Below are 9356 nucleotides of genomic sequence, written 5' to 3'. Positions count from 1 at the left end.
TTTGCAACGACGTGGATGGAACTGGAGGGTGTTATGCTGAGTGAAATAAGTCAATCAGAGAAAGACATGTATCACATGACCTCACTGATATGAGGAATTCTTAATCTCAGGAAAGAAACTGAGTGTTACTGGAGTCGTCGGGGGTGGGAGGGATGGGGTGGCTGGGTGATAGACATTGGGGAGGGTATGTGCTACGGTGAGCGCTGTGAATTGTGCAAGACTGTTGAATCACAGATCTGTCTTTCTGAAACAAATAACGCAACATATTTTAAGAAAGAAGAAAAAGAAGAAGATAACAGGAAAGGAAGGACGAAGGGGAGTATGTCAGAGGGCGAGACGAACCAGGAGAGATGATGGACTCTGAAAAACAAACTGAGGGTTCTAGAGGGGAGGCGGGTAGGGGGATGGGTTAGCCTGGTGATGGGTATTGAGGAGGGCACGTTCTGCATGGAGCACTGGGTGTTATGAACAAACAATGAATCATGGAACACTGCATCAAAAACTAATGATGTAATATATGGTGATTAACATAACAATAAAAAAATTAAAAAAAGATGTTATATATGAATGTAATGACAATGGTGACTACAAATCAAAAACCTATAATAGATACACCAAAAATAAAGAGAGTGGCATCCAAACATAATGCTAAAGAAAGCCATGAAACCATAAGGGCAGAGAACAAGAGGAAAGAAGAGAACTACAAAAACAACTAAAAAAACAATGAATAAAATGGCAATAAATACATACTTATCAGCAATTACTTTAAATGGACTAAATGCTCCAATCAAAAGACAAAGGGAGAGGGGAGGAGCAAGATGGCAGAGGAGTAGGAGACCTAAATTTCATCTGGTCCTAGGAATTCAGCTAGATAGGGATTAAACCATTCCAAACACCTACAAACTCAACAGGAGATCGGAGAATAGCAGCAACTCTCTGAACAGAAAATGACTACTTTCTGGAAGTTAGGACATGCAGAGAAGTGAATCCGAGGTGATATTCGGAAGATAGATGGTGGGGGAAGGGGCCTCCATCAGCGGCTACCAAAAAGTGATAGAGCAGTGGAGCACAAAATCGGAAATTTTATAAGTTGGCTCTGCTGAGGGACGTCGCTCTAGTGGCTAACTGGGACAGTGTGGTCTGAGGACCTTCGGGGTCACAGAAAGACCAGGGATGCCTGAGGGCGGCAGAGCTCCCAGGTATCGGAGCAGGGAAGCCAGCTGCAGAGATGGAGCCGAGGGCAGGCTCTCAGCTTGGGGTTGCCCTAAGCTGTGATCCACGGCACAGTCGGGCCATTGCTCTTCCAGCAGGCACCCAACAAGTGGCAGATCCAGGGAGACTCCCCTTCCTCCCCGGGGGAGGAGCGGCGCGGGAATGCATTGCAGGGATCTGCTGGGTTTGGAGACTCCAAACAGGGCCATGTGCCAGAGATAGAAATGCTCAGTCACAGGCCGGGTGAGCACAGAGTGCAGCTGGAGACTGGGGAGACGGGAGTGATTGACTGCTTTTCTCTGGGGGCACACTGAGGAGCAGGGCCCTGAGTTCTCAGCTCCTCCAGGGCGGAGATTGGGAGGCTGCCATTTTCAGTCTCATCCTCCAAAGCTGCACGGAAAGCTTGCAGGGAACAAAATCTCCTGAGAGCAAAGCCGAGCAGATTCCTTACCTCAGACCCGGGAAGGGCGAGGCAATTCCGCCTCTGGCAAAGACATCTGAGAACCACTGCAACAGGCCCCTCCCCCAGAAGATCATCAAGAACAGTCAGTGAAGACCAAGTTTACCAATCATGGAGAACGGCAGAACTCTAGCACTAGGGGAATACGGCACATAGAATTCATGGCTTTTTCCCCATGATTCGTTAGTTTATTAAGTTAATTTTTAAAATTTTCTTTTTTCTGTTTTTTGAATTTTTCTTTTTCCCTTTTTCAACCAACATCTTATCAATCCCTTTTTTAAAAAAATCTTTTTTATTTTTCATTTTTAGAGTCATATTCTATCCCTTCATAGTAGTTAACCATATATATATTGTTCTCTCTTTAAAATTTTGGGATACAGTTTCTTCTAACAGACCAAAATATACCCTAAACCTGTAGTGTATGGCTTTATTCTAGTCTCCTGCCTGATCACATTCTCTCCCCCCTTTTTTTAATCCTCTTCTTTCTTTTTTCAACCAACTTCTTATCTTATCTTTTATAAAATCTTTTATAATTTTCACCTTACAGTCATTCCATTCCTTCATTGTATTTACCCTTATTTTTGTCCATATATAAGCTTTTCTTTCTTTAAAATTTTGGGAGGCACTCTCTTCTAACAGACCAAAATAAGCCCAAAATCTAGTGTGTGGCACTGATCTATGCACCAGCCTGATCATATTTGATCATATTCTGTTTTTTTTTTTTCCTTTTCTTTCCCTTTCTTTCCTCCCAGTTTCAGGTCTCTTCTGATTTGTTTAGTGTATATTTTTCTGGGGTCATTGTTACCCTGTTAGCATTTTGTTCTCTCATTCATCTATTCTCCTCTGGACAAAATGACAAGACAGAAAAAATCACCTCAAAAAAAAAAAAAAAAGAAAAAGAGGCGGTACCAACTGCCAGGGACCTAATCAATATGGACATTAGTAAGATGTTGGAACTAGAGTTCAGAATGACAATTTTAAGGATACTAGCTGGGCTTGAAAAAAGCATAGAAGATATCAGAGAAACCCTTTCTGGAGAAATAAAAGAACTAAAATCTAACTAAGTCGAAATCAAAAAGGCTATTAATGAGGTGCAATAAAAAATGGAGGTTCTCACTGCTAGGATAAATGAGGCAGAAGAGCAAATTAATGATATAGAAGACCAAATGATGGAAAATAAAGAAGCTGAGAAAAAGAGAGATAAAGAACTACTGATCATGAAGGCAGAATTCGAGAGATAAGTGATACCATAAGACAAAACAATATTAGAATAATTGGGATCCCAGAAGAAGAAGAAAGAGAAAGAGGGGCAGAAGGTATATTGGAGCAAATTATAGCAGAGAACTTCCCTAATTTGGGGAAGGAAACAGGCATCAAAATCCAGGAGGTACAGAAAACTCCCCTAAAAATAGGTCAACACCCTGACATCTAATAGTAAAACTTAAGAGTCTCAGAGACAAAGAGAAAATCCCGAAAGCACCTTGGGATAAGAGATCTGTAACCTACAATGGTAGAAACATTAGATTGGCAACAGACCTATCCGCAGAGGCCTGGCAGGCCAGAAAGGACTGGCATGATATATTCAGAGCGCTAAAAGAGAAAAATATGCAGCCAAGAATACTATATCCAGCTAGGCTGTCATTGAAAATAGAAGGAGAGATAAAAAGTTTCCAGGACAAACAGAAACTAAAGGAATTTGCAAACACTAAATCAGCCCTACAACAAATATTGAAAGGGGTCCTCTAAGCAAAGACAGAGCCTAAAAGTAACATAGACCAGAAAGGAACACAGACAATATATAGTAACAGTCACCTTACAGGCAATACAATGGCACTAAATTCATATCTTTCAATAGTTACCCTGAATGTAAATGGCTAAATGCCCCAAAGGACACAGGCTCTCAGATTGGATAAAAAGCAAGACCCATCGATATGCTGTCTGCAAGAGACTCATTTTAGACCCAAAGACACCCCCAGATTGAAAGTGAGGGGGTGGAAAACCATTTACCATGCTAATGGACACCAAAAGAAAGCTGGGGTGGCAATCCTTATATCATACAAATTAGATTTTAAAACAAACACTATAATAAGAGATGAGGAAGGACACTATATCCTACTTAAAGGGTCTATCCAACAAGAAGATCTAACAATGGTAAATATCTATGCCTCTAACATGGGAGCAGCCAATTATATAAGTCAATTAATAACAAAAGCAAAGAAACACATTGACAACAATACAATAATAGTGGGGGATTTTAACACCCCCCTGACTGAAATGGACAGATCATCTAAGCAAAAGATCAACAAGGAAATAAAGACTTTCAATGACACACTGGACCAGATGTACTTCACAGATATATTCAGAACATTCCATCCCAAAGCAACGGAATACATATTCTTCTCTAGTGCCCATGGAACATTCTCCAGAAAAGATCACATCCTAGGTCACAAATCAGGTCTCAACCGGTACCAAAAGTTTGGGATCATTCCCTGCATATTTTCAGACCACAATGCTTTTTTTTTTAAGACCTTATTTATTTATTCATGAGAGACAAAGAGAGAGAGAGGCAGAGGGAGAAGCAGGCTCCCAAGAAGCAGGGATCCTGATGCGGGACTGGATCCCAGGACCCCAGGATCATGACCTGAGCCAAAGGCAGACGCTTAACCATCTGAGCCACCCAGGCGCCCCAGACCACAATGCGTTGAAACAAGAACTTAATCACAAGAGGAAAGTCAGAAAGAACTCAAGTACATGGAGGCTAAAGAGCAACATAGTAAAGAATGAATGGGTCAACCAGGAAATTAAAGAAGAATTAAAAAATTCATGGAAACAAATGAAAATGAATACACAACTGTTCAAAATCTTTGGGATACAGCAAAGGCAGTCCTAAGAGGAAAGTATATAGCAATACAAGCCTTTCTCAAGAAACAAGAAAGGTCTCAAATACACAACCTAATCCTACAGCTAAAGGAGCTGAAGAAAGAACAGCAAATAAAGCCTAAACCCAGCAGGAGAAGAGAAATCATAAAGATCAGAGCAGAAATCAATGAACTAGAAACTAAAAGAACAGTAGAACAGATCAACGAAACTAGGAGCTGGTTCTTTGAAAGAATTAACAAGATTGATAAACCCCTGGCCAGACTGATCAAAAGGAAAAGAGAAATGACCCAGATAAAATCATGAATGAAAGAGATCACAACCAACACCAAGGAAATACAAACAATTATAAGAACATATTATGAGCAACTCTATGCCAGCAAATTAGATAATCTGGAAGAAATGGAAGCATTCCTAGAGAAGTAAAAACTACCAAAACTGAACCAGGAAGAAATAGAAAACCTGAACAGACCTATAAAGGAAATATAAAGGAAATTGACCTATAAAGGAAATATAAAGGAAATTGAAGCAGTCATCAAAAATCTCCCAACAAACAAAAGCCCAGGGCCAGATGGCTTCCCAGGGGAATTCTACCAAACATTTAAAGAAGAATTAATACCTATTCTTCTGAAACTGTTCCAAAAAATAGAAGTGGAAGGAAAACTTCCAAACTCCTTTTATGAGGCCACCATTACCTTGATCCCCAAACCAGACAAAGACCCCATCAAAAAGGAGAATTACAGACCAATATCCTTGATGCACATGGATGCAAAAATTCTCACCAAAATACTAGCCAATAGGATCCAACAGTACATTAAAATATTATTCACCATGAGCAAGTGGGATTTATCCCTGGGCTGCAAGGTTGGTTCAACATCTGCCAATCAATCAATGTGATAGAATACATTAACAAAAGAAAGAACAAGAACCATACGATCTTCTCAATAGATGCAGAGAAAGCGTTTGACAAAGTACAGCATTCTTTCTTGTTCAAAACTGTTCAGAGTACAGGGACAGAGGGTACATACCTCAATATCATAAAAGCCATCTATGAAAAACCCACAGCGAATATAATGGGGAAAAACTGAGAGCTTTTCCCCTAAGGTCAGGAACACAGCAGGGATGTTCACTATCACCACTGCTATTCAACATAGTATTAGAAGTCCTAGCCACAGCAATCAGACAACAAAAAGAAATCAAAGGCATCTAAATTGGCAAAGAAGAAGTCAAACTTTGCAGATGATATGATACTTTATGTGGAAAATCCAAAAGACTCCACCCTAAAACTGCTAGAACTCATACAGGAATTCAGTAAAGTAGCAGGATATAAAATCAATTCACAGAAATCAGTGGCATTCCTATACACCAACAACAAGACAGAAGAAAGAGAAATTAAGGAGTCGATCCCATTTACAATTGCACCCAAAACCCTAAGATACCTAGGAATAAATGTAACCAAAGAGGCAAAGAATCTGTACTCAGAAAACTATAAAATACTCCTGCAAGAAATTGAGGAAGACACAAAGAAATGGAAAAACATTCCATGCTCATGGATTGGAAGAACAAATGTTGTGAAGATGTCAATGCTACCTAGAGCAATCTGCACATTCAATGCAATCCCTATCAAAATACCATCCACTTTATTCAAAGAAATGGAAAAAATAATCCTAAAATTTGTATGGAACCAGAATAGAGCCCGAATAGCCAGAGGAATGTTGAAAAAGAAAAGCAAAGCTGGCAGCATCACAATTCCGGACTTCCAGCTCTACTACAAAGCTGTCATCATCAAGACAGTATGGTACTGGCATAAAAACAGACACATAGATCAATGGAACAGAATAGAGAGCCCAGAAATGGACCCTCAACTCTATGGTCAACTCATCTTTGACAAAGCAGGAAAGAATGTCCAATGGAAAAAAGACAGTCTCTTCAACAAATGGTGTTGGGAAAATTGGACAACCTCATGCAGAAGAATGAAACTGGACCATTTCCTTACACCACAGAAAAAATTGGCTCAAAATGGTTGAAAGTCCTAAATGTGAGACAGGAGTCCATCAAAATCCTAAAGGAGATCAAGGGAGCAACCTCTTCGAACTCAGCTGCAAAAACTTCCTAGAAACATCACCAAAGGCAAGGGAAGCAAGGGTAAAAATGAACTATTGGGACTTCATCAAGATAAAAAGCTTTTGCACAGCAAAGGAAACAGTCAACAAAACCAAAAGACAATTGACAGAATGGGAGAAGATATTTGCAAATGACATATGAGATAAAGGGCTAGTATCCAAAATCTATAAAGAACTTCTTAAAACTCAACACCCTAAGAACAAATGATCCAATCAAGAAATGGGCAGAAGAAATGAACAGACATTTTTCCAAAGAAGACATCCAAATTGCCAACAGACACTTGAAAAACTGCCCAACATCGCTTGGCATCAGGGAAATCCAAATCAAAACCTCAATGAGATACCACCTCACACCAGTCAGAATGGCTAAAATTAACAAGTCAGGAAACAACAGATGTTGGCGGGGATGTGGAGAAAGGGGAATCCTCTTACACTGTTGGTGGGAATGCAAGCTGGAGCAGCCACTCTGGAAAATAGTATGGAGGTTCCTCAAAAATTGTAAAATAGAGCTACCTTATCATCCAGCAATTGCACTACTGGGTATTTACCCCAAAGATATGAATGTAGTGATCCAAAGGGGTACGTGCACCCCAATGTTTAGAGCAGCAATGTCCACAGTAGCCAAACTATGGAAAGAGCCAAGATGTCCATCGACAGATGAACAGATAAAGAAGAAGTGGTGTATATATAATGGAATATTATGCAGCCATCAAAATGAATGAGATCTTGCCATTTGCAATGACGTGGATGGAATTGGAGGGTATTATGTTGAGCGAAATAAGTCAATCAGAGAAAGACATGTATCATATGATCTCACTGATATGAGGACTTCTTAATCTCAGGAAACAAACTGAGGGTTGCTGGACTGGTGGGAGGGATGCGGTAGCTGTGTGATAGACTTTGGGGAGGGTATGTGCTATGGTGAGCATTGTGAATTGTGTAAGACCGTTGAATCACGGACCTGTACCTCTGAAACAAATAATACATTATATGTTAAAAAAAAGAGAAGATAGCAGGAAAGGAAAAATGAAAGACGGGGGAATTGGAGGGGTAAACGAATCATGAGACACTATGGACTCTGAGAAACAAACTGAGGGTTCTAGAGGGGAGGGGGGTGGGGGGATGAGTTAGCCTCGTGATGGGTAGTAAAGAGGGCATGTACTGAATGGAGCACTGGGTTTTATATACAAACAATGAATCATGGAACACTACATCAAAAACTAATGATGTAATGTATGGTGATTAACATAACATAAAAAAAGACAAAGGGTGATTGAATAGATAAATAAACCTAAACCCATCTATATGCTGCCACAAGAGACTCTCTTCAGACCTAAAGACATGTAGAGACTGAAAGTGAAGGCCTAGAAAAACATATAGCATGCAAGTGGAAGAAAAAATAAACCAGAATGGCAGTACTTATATCAGACATCATCGATTTTGAAACAGACTGTAGCAAAAGACAAAGAAGAGGACTACATGATGACAAAGGGAAGCATCTGACAAGAGAATATAACAATTGTAAATGTTTATGCACCCAGCAGTGTCGGGTCAAAATGGTGAGCAGACCTGCCGTAGTGGCATCAGGCTGGTGGCTAGAGGGTATTAAAAAATGGTATTAGAATGCTGCATGGTTCAATAAACGGGTTAATGTAAGATGATACAATACATGAGAATGATGATGTGAAAGAGGCCTTAAGAAGGCTTCCTGAGAACCTTTATAATGACAGGATGTTTCACATTAAGAGAGTACTGGACCTGACCATGAAGCAGCAGATCTTGCCTAAAGAGCAGTGGAAAAAAAATATGAAGAGGATACAGTCTACCTTGACCCATATCTGAAAGAAGTTATTTGGGAAAGAAAAGAGAAAGAAGAATGGGCAAAGAAATAATCATGGAGTTGAAATCTGCAGTTGCAGCTGTCCTCAAATATTTTTAATAAGTTGGATAAACCTGAAATGCACAATTTGGAACTCTTTGAGCTACAAATGTATTACTTTAAATAAATGTCTATTGTGATTAAAAATATTTACACACCCATCATAGAAGCACCTAAATACATAAAGCAATTATTAATAGATATAAAGGGAGAAATCGACAGTAATACATAATACTAGAGAACTTTAATATCCCACTCACATCAATGGATAGATAGATCATCTAGGCAGAAAATTAGCAAGGAAATGGTGGCTTTGAATGACACATTAGATCAGATGCACCTAGCAGATATATACAGAATATTCCATCCCCAAACAGTAGAATACACATTCTCTTTAAATGCACATGGAATAGTCTCCAGAACAGATCACACATTAGGCCATAAATCAAGTCTCAATAAATTTAAGAAATTGAAATCATAAAAGAAGTGGAAAAGATTAATGAAACCAGGAGCTGATTCTTTGAAAAGCAATAAACCTTTACCTAGACTCATTGAGATAAAAATGAATGAAATCAGAAACAAAGTAAGAGAAATAACAACCATAGAAATACAAAGGACATGAGAATACCATGAAAACTGTATGCCAATAAACTGTACAACCTAGAAGAATTTCTAGATAAATTCCTAAAAACATATAATCTTCTAACACTGAATCAGGAAGAAATAAAAATTCGAACTGAGAGATTACTAGTAATGAAATTGAATCAGTTATCAAAAAACTCTCAATAAGCAAAAGTCCAGGGAC

The 9356-nt window shown here is 39.3% G+C and overlaps 1 pseudogene; it reads left to right on the top strand.

Annotated features, from left to right (window-relative positions):
- The first annotated feature begins 8228 nt into the window (after positions 1-8228).
- LOC112811347 (cytochrome b-c1 complex subunit 7 pseudogene) lies at positions 8229-8564 on the top strand (annotated as a pseudogene).
- Positions 8565-9356: the final 792 nt, after the last annotated feature.

The sequence above is a fragment of the Callorhinus ursinus genome, unplaced genomic scaffold (assembly GCF_003265705.2).
Source record: "Callorhinus ursinus isolate GAN/ISIS: 27379988/994484 unplaced genomic scaffold, GSC_fseal_2.0 scaffold85, whole genome shotgun sequence".
Lineage (NCBI taxonomy): Eukaryota > Metazoa > Chordata > Mammalia > Carnivora > Otariidae > Callorhinus > Callorhinus ursinus.
Note: the sequence above shows the minus strand (reverse complement) of the source record. Positions and strands in the feature narration are given on the sequence as shown.